This window comes from Chamaea fasciata, unplaced genomic scaffold, assembly GCF_029207755.1.
Source record: "Chamaea fasciata isolate MVZ Bird 193981 ecotype frontalis unplaced genomic scaffold, bChaFas1.0.hap1 SCAF_4, whole genome shotgun sequence".
Lineage (NCBI taxonomy): Eukaryota > Metazoa > Chordata > Aves > Passeriformes > Sylviidae > Chamaea > Chamaea fasciata.
In genome coordinates this window covers 69,463,236-69,481,284 of record NW_027094089.1, presented here as the reverse complement: position 1 = coordinate 69,481,284, position 18,049 = coordinate 69,463,236, and the positions used below count along the sequence as shown (strand labels likewise).

The window sequence follows — 18,049 nt, the reverse complement described above, 5'->3', positions numbered from 1 at the left end:
TTGGTCATACAACACAGATGGCTTCTGCCGAAGCAAGGGTGTGGTGGTGTGGTACCTTCATTTTAAACAGCTTCTGCCACAGACTTCTCTCTCTCTTTAGGCAGAAGAAAATGCTCAAAACTCACAAACTTCCTGAAGCAATCCCATGAGTTCACCAGTGCCCTTGCACTTTGGCACTGGAACCACTGTGCCTGGAATGGCCATGGAGTGATGAGCAAAGACCTTCTTGTCTGTGCTGTGCCCCAGTCACCTGTACCAGAGGATGTCCATGAGCTTCTGAGACTAAAGTGACATGAAAGAACTCACAGCTTGAAACCTTAGGTGAGAGAGAAGAGCTTTAAACAAGGGGATGATTTTTCCACCTGACAGCAGATGTCTTTTTGGGAACTCCTTGATTAGACCCTGGATGATCAAGAGGTTGAAGGGAGATGGGATATTTACATATAAAAAGAAACTCTACTTTTGGGATCAATTAGACTATTCAGGGTTCACACTATACCCCCTTTTTTTTCCCAGACTTTATAAAGCCCTTGCTAGGATTAAGCCTCCATCAAGTAGATTATCTTTACATAGAGGCTGGATCTAGGGTTACAGCCTCTTTATTATCTCTTCTTTGAGACTGTGCAGGCTATCCCCTTGAAGTTCTTAACCCTTAAAGCACTTTATCTAGTATTTATTGTTTCTTCTCCACAGGCATCTGAGATGGCAGCACTGGTATACAGAACCCACCTCTCCATAAGAGCATCATCTCTCCCAGCTTTTTCTGAACACACGGGTCTCACACCAGCATCTAGCCCTGTTTCCTAATCCTTTCCATCCCAAGGAATTGTGCACCATTCCAGCTTGACTCAGGTGGGCTGCAGAGTTCCTGTCAAATGTAAACATGTTCCAGCTGCTGGGACTTTAATGCATTTGTTTTGAGGGATGTAAGAAAGGCTGTCAGTGGCTCAGGTGATGAAAAGATCAGGACTGATCATCTGAGGAAAGTGGGCATAAGGAGAACATGGGGTAGAGAGTTACAAAGTAGTGACAGGCTTAATTTTTTCTGCAGCAATGCTGCACCTACTGAGCGGTACATGGTGTTTGAATGAATGTTTGGAAGTTCCTGGGTGCAATCTTATGTTTTCTCCTAAAATGACAGGTTCTGGAGAAAGCAAGAGCCCACATGGAATCCTGGGCCTGGTTTCTCTCTGCATGGGCTCCAGGAGGCAGCTGGCACAGTGTGTTGCACCACTGAGGTGTCCCTCATTAGCCAGATTGGCTGATTCCAGTCATGCCATTCCTCCTGTGCTGCCTTCCCTATACTGATGAGACTACTGCTGCTGTTAGGATGCACATGTGAGAAGAAGATGGGATTTACTGAGTGGCACTATCTAAACTTTGGTGACATTTCCTTCTCACCATTCCCATCATGGAGTAGTGAAATATTTCTCCTTGCCAGTCTCCTGCTCAGCAAAATGTCAAACTTTTCTGAGTTGTTTTATTAATAATTTTTTAATAGCTTCTGGCTGTGGACATTGGAATCTTCTCCAGTGCTATCATATTGACTTCCATCTATTTCAGCAGAAGAAAGCGATCAAAAATAATATCTTGCAGGGATCTCAAAACTGTCTTACACCCTCATCTTGTAAATGCCCCAGGCAGCATTTCCCTGGACTCGTCACCAGATGAGATCCCCAGCTGGTATTAGCTAATGCATGCTCGCTATTCTAGTCTATTTGTGCCACTCTCTTGCCATGTTTTTGCTCCCTAACCGGGCACGACAGAGCTGAAATAAACTGAGCTGCATAGATTTTAATGGTTCACCCTTATCGGAGAAGGATAGGGTAGCCTTCTTAGCTATCAGCTCCTTGGATGTCTGCTGGCCAGCACATGAAGCATACATTGTCTCCTTGCACTAGATATGCTTCTCCTGCAGTCATGCTATCCCAGACTGAGAAGGAATAATCACAGCTCCTCCTGCACTGACAATAGCCACTTATGTGAAAAATGCAGAACTGAACAGGCTATGGCTAAATGTGTTGGGAATATGAAGAGGAGAATGATCTTTGGCTGTGCATCAAAGAGCATTAAGGCATTCTGAAGCAGATTCCTCTTGCTTTCTGGGTTTAATTCAGAAGGGATTTTCTAGCTCTTCACTGTATGACTTCTTTCCTGCAGGAGCTGTGAAATTGTGGGTTCTGTGTGGGACACAAAAAAGCCATAAAGGGGTCCAGGGGTGTGTAGGGGTTTCTGTGGAGATGACAGCAGACCTTCCTGCAATTCCAAATGTGCAATGCTGTTGGACCTGAGAGGCATCATTCCTAGTGAGTTCCAACAGTGGAGATTTGATCTCCATTTCTAGATATTCACATTGCCTGTTCTTAGTCAGCTCATATTTTTCTAAATATTTTTCCTCTTGATCTCTTAAAATAGCTTCCCAGGCTGTCTCTACTGCTGACATTAACATGCTCCAGTCTGTGTTCCTTTTTTATTATGTCTCTTTGTCTCCTTGGGTTTTTTTTAAACAAAAACCACGTAACTGTCTTATATAATTCACTTTTGAGTTCATAAGCCATTTCTTCTAAACACAGCTTTCATGTGGAAACAGGCAAGGATGCTTCTTTTGCTTTCATTTTTTAGTTTGTTTGTTTGCTTGGTTGGTTCTTCTGTTTTGTTTTGGTGTTTTTTGTTTGTTTTGTTTCATTTCATTGTTTTTAAATCTGGATGTATTATGTCACCTAAACCTGTGGCTTTAGTTCACTGCTAACAACTCAGTATCCCTTCTGCATGCTTCGTGATACCTTGCCTCACTTTTCCAAAATTACAATTTCAGCTGAAATGCAGCATGCCATCCTTGGTATGAGCTAGAGGAACCATATTTAGTCTCAAAATAATCAGCATTTACAAATAATTGCACAATCAATTACACATTGTTTTGTTGAAAAACACTCATTCTGTAGCAATGATCAAAGTATTTAATGTGGTTGTTCCCTTTTTATGTATGCTTATTTGTTCATATTTTATTTGTCTGCTAAGACCTGCAATTGCTGGTTTTGATATTACAAGTTGTTGGATATTTCTTGCTTTCAAGTCTCAGTGTTTGCCCCACATCACTGAGTGCTTATTAATCTAACGCTTCCTTTTCTAGATCTGTTTACACTTACAAATATGTCTAGCTTATCATTTGATATTGTCCCCCATTCCTTTGCCAAGGCTTGTCTGGCTTTTATCTTGCATTTTAAACTAGTAAATATGAGTGTTCATGAAAGATGAGGAACAGAACAAACTTGTCTCTGGTTGCGCAATCAAGTATAAGTGTGACTGCCTTTAAACAGAATGTGTCAATTCTGTGATCTCTGCGATTTCCTTTAATAGGCCTGTTGTAAGTTGTCTCTTGTTACAGCGCAATACACATTAGGTGTATTCTTAGTAATAAGACCACTGTTCATGAATATACACAAGTAGTTATTTAGCACAGGTGGGAAATGACAGCTCTGGCTGGATCCTAGGCAGGATTAAATTGATACAGTTTCCCTGGGCCTGCCGGTTTAGCTGGGGTGGGAAGCATTGTCCCAAATGTACCAATGTAGGGTTGGTGTCGCCCCCTGGTACTGACCTGGCTAAACAACTCATGGGCATAAAGTAGCATGTGCATTTAAAGCAATGTTTTTTTCTTGTTTTCTGATTTGTCCCCTATCTGTCCTACAGTGTTCCTTGGTAGTTTTTGGATCCTGACACTCCCCTTTGGTTCAGTTTCATGGGGTGGTCCCTCCCCATGTGTCTCCAAATGGAGGCCTCTGTTTAATTGGCATCCTTAGTGCCAGTGCTGACACTCACTGGAAGTGGCAGTACTGGTTATACCCCCCTGTGTGACACTTTCGGGGGGTGGTGGCAGCGCTCAGTGTCCTGGCAGCCCCACGAACACTGAGCCACACCTTCCTGCAAGTGCAGAACCAGTGCTTCTATTACTTCATCCCATGCAAATTCATGGCCACTAGATCCTGCTTTTAGAGCTGGGTGGAGAACTGTGACATTGCTGCCATTTTTACCTGTTTGACTTCTCTTTTTAAGCATGCAAGTAAATACATAGAGGATGGGATTAGAGATAATCCCATGTTGATTAGTCATACACATGGGGCCTAAATGGGGTTCATGGAAATGAATGAGTGGGATGCTGCTGGCTTTCAGAGGGGGTTAGGTCAGGCTCGAAGGGCACCTGGAACACCAACCCTGGGAAGCACTTTTGAAGTGTTTGCTAAAGCATTGAAATATTGTCATCTTGTGGAAAGTTTAATTTTCTTTTTTTTTTGTCATTTTGCCTTATAATCATGTGTTCTGGAAATGGAAAAAAATAGCAGCATGCAGTCACAGCAGGTATTCTTTGAAACACAAACACACACATATCAGAGTGTATTTGTGAATGTGGCTGTGTTTTGTTGACAGAGCCTGCTCACTCTATGCCTCACGTTAGTCATATTCTGTAATGCGTCTGAGCTGAAATTCCTCACTCAAGGAATTGGACTGAGACAGCATGACCTGGAAATGCCAGTTCCCTCCAGTGGGACCAATCCAGAAGGTGAAGGATATATCCCTGCTCCGTATGTGCATTGCAGTATTGAAACATGCCAAGGAGAAAATGGTTGAACAGGTGTGGAGTGAGCAGAGGGGAGATACAGCAGTTTGGACTTGCATGAAACAAGGAGAAAACTATTCTTCTTTAAGAGGATGGTTTAGGGTTCCTTTGTCTTGCTCCTACCTGAGGATGGAGGTTATAAAACTCCTCTGAAGCAGCTCCTTCTGGCCATGAAGATCAGATGAAGCAATTTCTCTCTCTTTTCTCCTGCCAGGAGGAGCCAGAAAGACTCTTGGGTGAGGCTTGGCTCCACTGAGGGCTTCCAGCAGAGGCCACCAGCAGTAATGGGTTATAGAGGCAATGGCTGGATGAGCTTCCTTCCTCCTTGTTCTCTTCCATTTTGCAAGTTTTAATATTAGAGTCTGGAAAAATGCTCTTTTTATAAATAACAATGGGGGATGACAATATTGAAATTATTTCAGGATGCCCTCCGTCATCAACACAACTGTTTAAAAGCTGTTTTTTATCTGCTCCTCTGTGAAGAATTTAAAAGGACATAACTGGACAGAGGAAATCCCACCCTAAAATACACTGGATTAGTGTCAGATCCAGAGCCCACTCGAAGGAGTGGGAGATCTCCTGGTGAGTTTGGTGGGCCTTCAGCTAAAGGTCTAAATGTCCAATTCTGTGAATAATGCCTGTGATTATTTGTGTACCTCTCTTCACTGATCATAATCTCTGCCTCTTGCTGTTGCGTCAGAAGGAGCCATGCAGCAATTTAAAGGACTTACCTGGCAAGAAAGTAGCCTTGCTGTAAAAGCTGTATGTCTTGCTGTCTGCAGTGCTCAAATCAGTCTCAAGTGACCACATGGAGTAAATGTACAAACAGTCTCATCAGACTTCAATTTTGTGTTCAGTGTTTACTACAGACCTTCAAACATTTTTTTTTTTCTTTCCCATAAGCCTCTTGTTTTGCTGCAATGTGAAAGGAACAGAACCGGAGACCTTTCTCCCTCTTGTCTGTAATTATTTGTAGTATCTTGCATCTTAATTTGCAGCAATGGAAAGGAGAAAAAGAGCCAACCGTGCTCCATCTGATGAGAGCTTTGACCTCTTTTTCTTGGGTGTAAACAGCTGTAGCACACTCAAAGCAAAGGGCAGTCAGACCCCATCGCAAATTATTCCTAAATTCACCATTGGATGCTCTTTTGGAAAAAACCCATTTTACACTGCTTGCATCTTGTTTTGAATGCTTACATCGGACTGTGTATAATCTGAAAACTATTTTCAGTGGTCATGAATTTTCCCTGGAGTATCTTCCCAGGTAATCAAATGTTAGTGTTTTTTGTATTTCAAAGATGATAGCCTTTATTTTATTAAGTGTTTTGCATTCCTAACATGATGCTCATCTTCACTGATACAGTGCTTAGAGTCAGAAAATACAATGATAGAGCAATTTGAGCTGGAATTCAGTAATTTAATATCATTGACTCCAACCATTAATCCAGCACTGCCAAACCCACCACTAAACTTGTCCCTTGGTGCCACTTCTATATGTCTTTTAAATACCTCAAGGAATAGTGATACAAGTACTTCCCTGGACAGCATGTTCCAGTTCTTGACAACCTTTTCAGTGTATAAATTTTTCCTGGTATTCAAATGAAACCTTCTCTGGTACAACTTGAGGCTGTTTCTTCTCACCCTGTCCCTTATTACTTGGAAGCAGTGTGTGACACCCGCCTCTGCCTGCCCCCTCCTGTCAGGGAGTTGTGCAGAGCCAGAAGGTCTGCCCTGAGCCTCCTTTTCTCCAGGCTGAGTCCCTTTCCCAGCTTGCTCAGCCGCTCCTGGGCTCCAGACCCTTCCCCAGCTCCATTCCCTTCTCTAGACATGCTCCAGCCTCTCAATGTCCTTCTTTCCATGCTGGGCCCAGAGCAGCCCCCAGCACTCGAGGTGGCCCCTCAGCAGTGCCAGCACAGGGACAGTCACTGCCCTGCTCCTGCTGTCACACCGTGGCTGGGACAGCCCAGCGGCCATTGGCCTCCTTGGCCACCTGGGCACCCCTGGGCTTGTGTCCAGCTGCTGTCACCAGCACCCACAGGGCCTTTTCCAGCTTTCCAGACACTTTTCTCCCAGCCTGGAGCTGCAGAGATTTGTTGTGACCCAAGGGCAGGACCCAGCACTTCCCCTGGTTGTACCTCACCCCATCGGCCTCATCCCATGGATCCAGCCTGTCCAGACACCTCTGCAGAGCCCTCCTGCCCTCCAGCAGATCCACACTCCCACCCAGCCTGGTGCTGTCAGGAACTGACAGAGGAGGCCCTCGATCCCCTCATCCAGACCTTTGATGAAGATGTCAAACAGCCCTGGCCCCAGTTCTGATCCCATGGGAACCCCACTGGTGCCCAGCCCAGCTGGATGTCCCTCCATTCCCCACCACTCCCCGGCCCTGCCCTCAGCCAGTTCTTCACCCCAACAGCAGGGCCCTGTCCATGAGCAGCCAGTTTCTCCAGGAGATGCTGTGGGAGAAGGTGTCAAAGGCTTTGTAAAGTCCAGGCGACACATCCCCAGCCTTTCCCTCACCACCTGAGCAGGTCACCTTGGCACAGGGGGAGATCAGGTTGGTCAAGCAGGAGCTGCCTCTCCTAAACCCAGGCTGGCTGGGCCTGGTGCCCTGGTTGTCCTGTTCCTGTTGCTGATGGCACTCAAGGTGATCTACTCCATGGCCTCCCTGGCACTCAGGGCAGGCGACAGGCCTGTAGTTCCTGGAGGAAAGGGTGTAGATTCTCCTTAGCTCTCCTTTTGTTGCTGACAAATTTTTAAAAATAATTACATTGTCAGCAGCCAAATTAAGTTCCAGTTGGGCTTTGGACCTTCTAATTTTCTTCCTGCATAATCCTTCCTGCATAATCCTTTTCTTCCTCACAAAATCCTTGTTGTCCTCTTCAGTCTGGCCTGATCCTTCATCCAAAGGTCGTAAGCTCTTTTTTCCCTGAATTCCAGACACAAGTCTCTGTTCAGCCAGGCCAGACTTCCCCGCTGTCTCATCTTTTGGCACTTGGGGTCAATCTGCTCCTGCACCTTGGAGAATATCCAGTCTTCTTGGATTCCTTTGTCCTTCAGGATGCCCTCCCAGGGCACTTTCTCAGCCAGTCCCCTAACCAGGCCAAAGTCTGCCCTCTGGAAGTCCAAGGTGGAAGTTCTGCTGCACCCCTCCTTCCTTCTCTGAGAATCAAACCCCATCTTTCCATGATCACCAAGCACACGATGGCCTCCAGCTGTCCCATCACCAACCAGCCCTTCTCTGTTCCTGAACAACAGGTCCAGTGGCCATTTTCTCTCATTGCCTTGCTCACCAACTGTCAGGAGCTTCTCTGCCACACATTTCAGGAACCTCCTGGACTGTTTACTCTGTGCTCTGCTGTATTTCCAGCAGTCACATGCTCAGTTGATGTCCCCCACAAGAACAAGAGACTGTGAGACTCCCAGATGCTTCTTCCTCCTGGTTGGGTGGTCTACAGAAATCTCTCATCATGATATCTGCCTTGCTGGCCCTCCCCCTGGTTTCTGTGCATGAACCATCAATCCTTTTGTCAGCATCATCAAACTCTACACAATCAAAATGCTCCCTAACATACAGAGCATAACACAATCAAAACATACTCCCTGAGAGGCCTTGCACCCTACTGAGAGACCAGTGCCTGAGAACTGGGAAGTGTTTGGTTCAAACAGTAACTGCTGTAATTTTTCTTCTTACCTCGAGCCACATATGTTCCTGTCTCCCCTGCTTGGAGCATTGCATTGGCTGTGGTAAGCTGAAGGTATTATAAAATCATTGCAATTTAAGGAGCAATTACTGAATGCTGTTCAAAATTTTTCACCTGAGTCTCTTTGGTCTGAATCTAACACCCAGTGAATCTAGTAGAGCCTTTGTCTGTAAACATATTTGATCGGGTTAACAACAAAATCAGTGTTTCAGGGAGGAACAGTGACATTTCCCAGTATATCCAGAGTGGAGTATGACTATGTGTGCTTATATTAATCCCAAGACTTTTAAGATTTCATGCATTGTACCTCTTTCTGTAAGGACAGTAAAAATCAGGCGGCATTAATAGTGAAAATGCAGGAAAATGCTGCCAAAGCCTCAATCAAAATGCCTGAAGTCACCTACTGTTCCCCTGAGGAAACAGAACTGGGAGTGAGTGTGTTGTAGGACAAACTCATTTCCTGTGGCCCCACTCTGTAGGAAGTCAAATAATTTCAGGGTTGTCAGAACTCACTTTTGAAAACTTCTGTGGTCTTTGAATACCTGTAAATCTAAAAGTACCAGGCTCTCCCTCCTTGCTTAAACAGCTGGCAACCATAGACCTCCCCCTCCTCCACCAGCAGTTTCTGTCATGACACTAAGGAAGGAATAACAACAACAAAAAGGGATGATGGCAAATTGTTTCTTATCAGAGGAAGCCTACTTCATGACTGACTCACTCAGGAATAATTATCTGTCAAATTGTCTCTGTGTGTATGAAGAGTGTATGTTTCCTTTCCTCAGCCTGGATTAATTATGGTTCTTACCAAACTGGACATTCCTTCAAGAGGATTTCTTTGCTATTTAGTGGGTTCTCAGGGTTTAGCAAGGGAACTGATTCTTGGAGGGAGCTTTAAAATCACAGTACCCTGCAAGGGCCCAGCGTCTTATCAAAACCTGCAGGAAAATGTGACCATGCTGGATTAGGTCACTGTTTATTTTTCTGATGATTTTAATGGAGTCCAACTGCAAATAACTAAATGAAGGGAAAATCTCCAAAATGCACCTAGGCAGTTTGATCAAACTGTGACACGAGAGAGAACATTTTCTTTCTAAGCCATGTGAGCTGTCCATATACACAGTAAATAATAAGGTATGTGTCTACCAGTTTCCTAAAGCTATTTTGGGAACAGGATGAATAAACAGGAAGGAAAAAAATGCTGAATTTTTTTCCCTCTCCCATTCTTGCAGAGAGTGTTTGACAAACTTTTCCTTAAAATGTGAAGTTTTGAACAAAATTCACTCTGCTCTTTATTGTTAATGTAGCCAGGAGCACTAATTTATAGCCATCAAGTCATTAATATTGCAGAAAACCCACAAATGATGTGCAGAGAGCCTCCACAAGGGATGTCTATGTTCATTAAAAACATTACCTTTCTTTCTCTTTACATTTTGGCTTGAAGATTTGTCTCCATCCTACAACAAAAAACAGGGTAGAAAACAGGACCTTAACGTTATCCAGCTCACTTCCACATTTTTATCTCATTCTTCTTTAAAGAGCTCTTGGATGGGTGATCTGTTGTTTGTCATTCATCACTTGTAGCTTGCCTTTTTATTTTCTTCTAAGACAAGTCATCAAAGAGGAGTGGGGGTTAAAATGCAATTTGGAATAGCACCACAGATTGCAAGGACAATGTTGTCTGACTTCCCACATGATTCAAGCAAATGCTCCAAGCCTGCATTTCTTATTGCCCTGTGGTAGTATATTACAGTAGCTGGTGATAACAATCAAAGGTGAGAAGAATAGTCTTTCTCTCTATTGCTGTGCAGGGTGGAACCCAAAAACATTTCTCTTTGCCAAAGAAGAGCTCTCCACCAGGCACTCTGTGTGTGTGTTTAAGTAAATAGACGGAGATTTACCTTCTGAAGCTCATGTGAAATCATTCAAACTTGACATCATTCCAAGGCATTGCATGAAAGGAGATTGCACTCACTGTGCCTTAAAGCAGGGCAGGAATGTGACTGACCAATCAGCCCTAGCATGTCAGGAACCCCAGAGCCATGGAAATTCCTATGAGTAGCCAAACACTTAACTCTTTATTTAACAACCACGAAGTTGTGCAAAGCCTGTTGAACAGGGTTTCTCATACCAGACCTGGCTGGGAGAGACTCATGGCAGGAAGTCAGTGGTAGGAGATGAAACCATCTTCAAGAGAAAAAACAATGTTCTAAGTTAGAATAAATCATATTTTAAAGGTGTCTGAAGACAATCCCCAGGTGCTAATATGATCTGTACAGTGTAGAACTGACATGACTGGGTGTTGTCTGCTCACATAGTGAAGAAATCACATAAGAAATGTTCCCTCATTTCCTCCAAGGATTAATTCTACTAGGTGCAAACATGGAGGGCTTTACACCTAAACCAAATGTGAATTTGGAGGTCTGTCTTTACAAATCAGTCACTTTACTCAGGAATTTCCTTAAAGCTGCAGTGGGACTGGGAGGCACAAACTGAAACTTATGTTGGCAGCACTCAAAGTATGTGTTGTAGCCACCAGCTTTTCCTCACAGGAAGGGAAACTGTTTAGGGCAGAGAGGTAAGGAAGAAAACCTGCATACAGGAGAAACTCTGGGGAGGTCATCAGCAAGACAGGATGTAACTGCCTGAGCTGGTGTCAGAGCAGGACACAGGTGTTGTTGGTACATATGTGGAAAATGCAATGGGATACAAAGGTGCACATCTACATATCTATATCTAATCTATATATCTATATCTATATCATCTATCTCTATGTAGATCTAGATCTCGATCTAGATCTAGATCTGTATCTCCATGCTTCTGTGTGTACTTACAACCTCAGCATGAACAATCTACAAAGAAACAGAAGGGGGGCTGAGATGAAGGGAAAAACATCAAAAATTTAATTAATTTCTAATTTTATTTCCCTTTGCTAGCTGCTGTTCTCAGAAGGAGTGTTTGCAAGTCAGCTTGTAAACATGTCAGTTAAAAGTGTATGCAAACACAGCATGCCCTTTGCACATCCTCAGAACAGATGAGTGCACAGGTGAACGCCTGTGTTCCGCAAATGTACCTCAGTGCTTTCTGCTCTTCTCTGTTTCAAATCCTGTCCCACTGTGGTTCAGAGAACATTTTTGGAAGTCTCCTCAGCATCTTGTTTGTGGTGACACCCTGGGAAAGAAGCTCTGTCTTTTCATCCTGCTGGAGGGGAAAAAAGGTGGTTATCATTTAAAATACACAAAGTAATGGGTAGGTCAGATCTTCTCCCAGTGTTTCCCCAGCAGCCAAGTTTCAGCAGTGAGGACCTGACCAGAAGTAGCCTGGTAGTATTAGAGCCAGTAAAGCAGGGCTGGGTTACATCAGCTGGGGATTTGACCACAGTCTATAGCCTTAAAAATAACCCAAATAACACAGAGTCTACTTGAGCCCTGGTGTGCTTTTTCAGATGGTTCATAAATTTATTTGACTGGATGCCCAACACGGACCGCCTACTATGTTGATAGAACAAAGAAATGAGCTTGAAGAGTGCTAAAAAATCTAAAGGAAGAGAGGGAGAAAAGCCCAGCGCCTCACTGACATCCTTGGTAAGGAGCAACCTTGCTGCATAAACACAGGAAGCAGCCATTCTTTCTAGCTTCACATTCTCATAAAGGTCATGTCACCAGCTGGCCTGCCAAGATTCCTTTCCCCCTGACAAAAGAAAGACATGCTCCTCGTCAGTATTAAGGGAGCTGGAGGTAGAAATGAGTTTGGTACTCTAGCCAGACCTTCAAATGTTTGGGACATATTATTTGAAATCAAAGTCTGGAATAAGCTCAGACTTTTCCTACTACTCATATGAGTTATTATTAGTACTCCTATTACTTGTGTGAGTTTCTCTGAGTTTCTCTGAGTTTCTACGTGAAATGCACGTTCCTAATCTTTAGTTCCCTCTTACTGAGACCATGATTCCCTCAGAGGCGGATAGAAATTAAGATGTTCCCTCTGGTCCATACTGCCTACTGTTCATGGTCAGGTTTCCAGACCATGACTAAGCAATATGCTGAAAATATACCTTGACATGCATCTTGGAGAAAATAACACATGTAGAAAAAATTTCACTAGATTTTGGTTGTTCTCCCTGAATAAAATGAAGCTGTTCAGCAAGTTACAAAATCTGCCAGCCCAGAGGCCCGAGCACAACAAATGAATGAGAATTTATCAGAGTTCTGCTGAATTAGGTGAAAATACCTCCTTGCATATGCAGGGGGAAGACCTGCATGGGTCTCACACCAGAACAGGTAAATGAGAAGAGCTACAGAGTACCTGTTGAACATTTTTAGGTTTCCTGCAAACTTTATCTTCACTGAGTGCATTAGGAGTTACAGAGAAGAGGGTGAGGTGCACATGCTTGTGAGTAATGCCAGAGCTACCTCATTAGGACCTACAGTCCCAGTGCTTCAGAAAACTTTGAGCGTTCTCTGGTAACAGAAAGGAGATAGAATGATTTTAAGAGCTGTGAACTGTTTGTGCTTTTGTATCAGAGGTGTTAGTGGAAGTCTCTTTTTGTAAATAATGATAGAAAGCAGGTTGTATGTTTTTATGGCAGAATATATTTTAGTTCAGTTGTGGGGTTTTTGTTGTTCCTTGTAATAAGCTTGCTCTCTCTGCTTCTGGAGTGCATGAATCATTATATTTATCACTAATATGCACTGAATTTGAACATAATTTTTTTTTCCAACCATTCTCAGTCCTGTTGGAGTTATACTTGGCCTGGACTGCAGCTTGGCTTCCAAGACTCACTCCTGGTAAATGGAAAGGAACCTAAAATACAGGTCTAGATATGAATGTTCTCCTTTGCTCTTCCCCACCCCATTTTTGCTCATGCAAAAGCATCTTTGGAGCTTACTGTTGGTTTATGTCTGTGATATTTGGCTGCAATTAAGATTTTTGGGGTTTATTACTTTCTGGAGAAGAAGTGTCTTACAGCTAAGAAAAATGAACCTTCCTCTACAGCACCATTATATCTTGGAAAGTGCTCCTCCAGGGATTCTTATTTGTAAAAGCCAGTCCTAGACTGGATGGATCATTGCAGGAATGAGAGAAAAGTTTAATGCCGTCATAATTGTTTTCTCCTTGCCAAGATTCCTCTAGAAAGCTTTTGTAACTCTCTGCAGCTCTGGTGGCATCAGGCCAGGAACTGGCAAGACAGAAATGCTGGCAGTTTTATGTCCTTGTGCTGCCTACAAGTTCTTGGTGTGTCTCTGTATCATCCATTAGCATTTACCCTCTGATCCTGCCCTTTTCCCCACCTTTTTGTGTTTTCTTTTTGTGGGATATTGGTCTCTCATGTTGCATTCCTGTCTCTCTGCAGGATCATTGCTGGCTGGTCCTAGTGCAGAAGTTGTAACTGACCTGTAATAGGTGACAGCTGAAGAAATGGACTGCTGGCAACCTCAGAAAGCTGGACAAAGAGAAATGCAAACCTCTGTGCTATGGGTGGGACAGGACGGATGTAGAGAAAGATGCATGCCCAAGGAGTACCAGCAGCTAGGCTCTCCTGGGAGGCTCAAGCTGGCAGGGTATGGGCACACAGATTGGAAAGCAGGTGCTGCTCTGAGGCAAAAAAATGCACCATCCTTTGGATGGTGACCTGAACCAGGAACAGGCTGTGCAGAGAGGCCATAGAATCCCCGTTCTGGATTATTCTGCTCCTGCTAGCCCTGGCTGTGTGTGGGGTGGGCTGGAGCCTGCCTGAGCTCCAAGCTGACCCACTCCACTGCTGCTGAAGTACAGACAGAGCTTGCCATAGCACCACTGCTTATTTCCACAATTTTTTTCCTCTGAGAGTTTTTCTTCCCCAAAATTTATCTCTTGAAATAAAGTACTTTATAATATTTTCCATTCACAGGCCTCTAACTTGGTGATGCTTTCCTTGAGTATAAAAGCAGTGGGAGAACTGTATTTTTAAAGGAATCCCCACTTGAGTTACAGATGACATGCTTGCGTGCTTGTGAAATGTGGTTCTTTTTTTTTGCTGCTGCCAGTCTTGTGGTGATCTTGTACCCATGTGGCTTCCTGGTGGCTTCCCTGAGGCTCCCTCAGGCATACACAGCATTGACTGCCATGAAGTTCACCACGGGAGTGAAGTGAGAATAATTTTGCAGTCTGAAAGACGGATTCCTGCCTGGCAGAAAGGCCATTCCAGCATCCAGGGTGCATCCTCTGTGTTAATCGACAGGTGAGGAAATGTAAAGGTTTCTTTACACCCTCCTTGCTGTGGATTTCTTTCAACTAAGCCATTTTATTTCTGTTTCTGAAGGACAGATGGGAGATGCTATACTTTTGTTTCAAGGCCTTAGGGTTAGAACTTCATCTTTGGCTGTCTTTATGCTGCTACATCAAAGTAGGCAGTAAGAAATTAAAACCACCAGGATAACATAATAAAAAAGAAAAAGCCATTTAGGGAAAAAAATAAAAATCAATGTTTTGTCTTTTAGGTCCCTAGTGAGAAATACTTCTGTAGAGAAGACAGAGGGGAGAACATGAACAATGGGCTTCTCTTGACCTAATTGCAAGTACAGCAGGCATGTCAATGTGAATTTGAGAGGCAGAGGCGAGGACTGTTCTGTTAACAGGAACAGAGCTGCTGAAACAGAAGGACAACAGCTAAGGATCAACCTGTAACTAAATCTAGCTCCAAGAAACCTTGTTTGAGAAAGTAGGTATAATTCTAGATCAATAAATCTTGGTTTTATCTCATGCTGGATGCCCTTGCTGCATTTCATATGAAGCTTGGTTGTATAAATGGATGTCATGTTTCATAAATACTTCCAGGTTTGTGAAAAATAGGTGGGGGAATGGCTGATGTCTGGATGTCACTCAGATGTCATAAAAAAGCAGTTTCTGGTTTTCTGAGCTGCTGCAACTGGACTTAACCAGAGCAAGGGTCTTTGGGGCCATGAGAGGTTGTTAAAATCTCATTGGGCTTCCCTGTCCACAGAGTGACTAGTCTCCAGAGGCAGAGCAGAAGTCACATTTTGAAACACCATGTGTTTGGATTTAGGGGCAGTTTTCCTACCCATTTAGTGAATATAGGCACTCTTCTTTATTGACTTTATGGAGTGAAAAGTGACTGTTCCACCAACCAAAATAAATTAAACCTACCTTTTTAGGGTTGCTTCCTCTGAGCATTAAAAGCTTGAAACACACTCTGGGCAGCAAGTTGTTAAATATACAGGGAAAAGGTGCAGAGGTTTAAAGAATATTCAGATAAGTTAGATATATGCAAGTCAGGAGGGCCCCGGAAATTCATCGTGGAGCACTGCAGATTCTAGCTTAGCTGATCTCTGAACTATTTAGCAATTATCTCTGAGAGCTTGTGGAGGCTGAGCGAGGTCTCAGCAGATGGGAAAAAGGCAAACACAGAACCAATCTTTGAAAAGGGGAAATAGGAAGACCCAGGGAATCACAGGCCAGTCAGCCTGGCTTTGATACTGGGAAAAATGCAGGAGCAAATTATTGAACAATCAATTTGTAAACACCTAGAGGAAAATAAGGCGATAAGAAACAGTCTGCATGGGTTTGTCAAGAACAAATCACATCAAAGCAATCTCATTTCCTTCTTTGACAGAGTAACTGGCCCAATGGATAAGGAGGAAGAAGCAGATGTGATAGATCTTGTCTTTAGCAAGGCTTCTGACACACATCCACGTGACATTTTCATAAATAAACAGGAGAAATACGGTTTAGAAGACGTTATTATGTAATGGATGCAAAACTGAAAAATTTGCCTTATCAGTAAAGCAGTTATCAATGGTTTGTTGTCAGACTGGGAAAACATATCAAATAAGATACCACAGAGGACTGTCTTAGGTCCAGAATTATTCAATATTTTCAGCTTTGATGATGGAATACATAGAAAACTTTAAAAAATTGCATATGATACTGAACTAGGACCGGTTGCAAACACTTTGCAGAACAGGATTTGAATACAAAATGGGCTTGATAAATTGAAGAAAATATCTGAAATCAATAGGATGAAATTCAATAAAGAAAAACAAGTGCAGTGTATTACGTTCGGGGAAGAAAAAAATCAAATGCAGAAGTATTAAATGGGAAGCAACTAGTTTGAGAGCAGTTTTCATAAAAGAGGCTTAGCATAGAGCACAGGCAAAATGAAATCCAGAAATGTGAAGATGTGTGAAGAGTAAATTCCATGATTGTATGAATTAATAGCAATATTGTGAATAACTGGGAAATAATTATCTGGCTATGCTCTGAGTGGTGGAGCCTGATGCAGGAATATTATACCTGTGTCCAGTGTAATAGTGCATTTTGAAAATCATTCTCTTTTAGAACGAAGAAAGAACAAAGCCTAGAAAACAACTTCTATGAAGAAGGGCTGAATTAACTGAGTATGGGCTTTTTTCTTAGGAAAAGGTATAATGCATCTAAAGTATGCAAAATATTAAGAATGTTGTAAAGAAATGATACTTGACTGCTTTCCCTGTTTAGAATGGTGTTTAGAAAAAAAAAAAAAAAAAGAAGAAGACTGAATAAGCTAAAGCAAATAGATAGAGATATGTTCTGGCTATGGGGGTGATACTGCACTGGAACAGGGTTTCTGAGGATATACTGGAATCTTTGTTTCAAGTCCTGAAAATGGCTCAGACAGACAACAGTCTGTGATGTGAAATAGATGTCCCCGGGAGGGTACTTCTACTTTTACATTTCTACAGTAATTCATGCTCCTCAGTCAAGAGAAAAGCTCACGTGAACAAGATAAGCAAGAATCACATACATAGATAAAAATTTCCTCCCAGACTCCTACTTTTCCCCTGCAAATTTCTTTCTTTAGATTTATGTACATTTATCACACAGTCTTCTGTTCTCCTTTGCACCCATCTTTGCCTTGAAACAGAGGGAAGAGTTGCTAGTCATTCCATAACTATATGAAAGATCATGAACCTTGACAGAGTTAGGCCTCTCTAACCAAATATGAAATCATGCACGTTAGTTTTCCTGGGCTGGTTGCTGGTACAAAATCAGACCAAAAGACTTTAAAAAACCTAAAAAACCCAAACCTTTTTGAAATTGTCTTCTATAAGCTGCTTTAAGATGAAGATACACAGTCAGAGAATGAAGCTTTATAAACATGCCTTCTCTCTTTTAATGATAGACATGGGACAAACTGGATGGTACTTTTATGATGTTTTATTGGCATGATTTTGAACTGGTGTGTTATTTATGGGACCATCCTAGACAGAATGCAGCAAACCCTCTGCATCTTTTTTCTGTGTGAGCCATGTGCATCCCAAAACATAACCTTGAAATATATAGTGAGAAGTAGCATCTTCATTTAGGGCTGTAAGGCCAGAAATCTTAGTCATCAAGTGTTGTTTTGTGTGAAGACTATGTGAAGAAAAAACCACCTTCGACTGATCTAAACTAACATACTTAACTGCAGGCTTTGCACTCTGCATTGCAGGGGATGCTACACTCAAAGAGCAGAACATCTCTTCTCCTTGATGTACTTGGCTTTGTGTTGAAACCTTGTCTTGGGTTTTGTAAAGAACATGTTTTTCTATTCCATCTGTTAAAAGTGGGTGAAGCAGAATTGCTTATCTTTGCCCAAATGGGTCAGTGTCGCTTATCAGATGGTGGAGTGTTACTTATCTCTTTTCATTGTTCCACTACTCCCATGGGGATATCTTCTGCTAATGGACCATTAAAAGCTCACCAATTGCATGAC

At 42.8% G+C, this 18,049-nt stretch overlaps 1 long non-coding RNA gene across 1 annotated transcript; it reads left to right on the top strand.

The window, feature by feature from the left end:
* The first annotated feature begins 220 nt into the window (after positions 1–220).
* Positions 221–11,884, top strand: LOC136288955 (uncharacterized). The gene is made up of 3 exons (XR_010720673.1): positions 221–321; positions 694–852; positions 11,762–11,884. It is a non-coding gene; the product is annotated as an uncharacterized lncRNA (long non-coding RNA).
* Positions 11,885–18,049: the final 6,165 nt, after the last annotated feature.